This window comes from Nanorana parkeri, unplaced genomic scaffold (assembly GCF_000935625.1).
Source record: "Nanorana parkeri isolate BGI_ZX_2015 unplaced genomic scaffold, ASM93562v1 scaffold139, whole genome shotgun sequence".
In the NCBI taxonomy this organism is placed as follows: domain Eukaryota; kingdom Metazoa; phylum Chordata; class Amphibia; order Anura; family Dicroglossidae; genus Nanorana; species Nanorana parkeri.
The window spans coordinates 348,413-349,484 of NW_017306407.1; positions in this window are offsets into that span (position 1 = coordinate 348,413).

Consider the following 1,072-nt stretch of genomic DNA (forward strand, 5'->3'; position numbering starts at 1 on the left):
GGGTGGGAAGGTCGTCTCTTCTTCTGCCGGACAGCAAACTTAACTCCTGAGACACCCCCTTCCGGCCTTCCCCCTAAGGCCCCTCCCGGGAGACCGCCATCCACCAATCCGGTAAGTGACCCCTTTCTAACCCCTTTACACTTTCCTTAACCCTTTCCTACCCTAGTTCCCCTTCACACTCCTGTCATGTAGGCCTTACACTTATTTAATTTAATTTCATTGCTCCAGGCCTATCTCTAAAGGGTGAAGAGTTTGGAGAAGGCAGGTGAAGTGAACAATCTATGCCAATGTAGCTGACCTGTAAAATGAGCTGAATTGGAGAATTTTTTTTAAATCAGCTATTTTGGCCTAGATTGTTTACTTCTCCCGCCTTCTCGAAACCCTTCACCCTTATGTGACAAACCCTTTCAGTGTTGGGAGCCTGGCAATGGTCACTTTCAGGAAACGCTTGTGGCACTGAGAGCTACCGTAGTATGCATAGTAGAAAGTAGAAAGCATGCCCAACACTCAACCCTTCCCTATATGAACACTTAAGGCTAATCTTTTTTTTTCTGCTAATAAAATCATCTGTTATGCCTTGGAGACATAAAGGGAGAGGCAGAGGTTCTTCACACACAGTAGGGGCACTTTCAATGTACTACACATAATTTTTAGGCAGTTGCTCTTCAGTTGTAAAATGTACAGTGTTTGCTGTGCACCATCATCAAGAATATTTGTGGATATTGTCTCTCTGAAATAATGTAGTCTAACAGTGATTTGTTTTAAAATAAAACTTGCCTAGTCTACAATAAACTTTGGCCTGATAAAAGTGCTTACATACTGTGCATTGAGTCTGTAAAATATTTTGGTGCCCTATTTGTGGTCAAATAATGTACTGTAATGTTGAGGTTTTGATTACAAGCTTCCTGATGTCTCTCCTATTCAAAACTCAGACAGGTAAAATGTTATAACTAATGGGTATGAAGTCAGTACAAAATATTTTGCTGTCTTTATAAGCTGATTGTTGTCCCTCCAGTTTAAAATACAGCCAAAGTTGTTTAAATATTGTCTTTAGATTTATTTAATCTTCCTT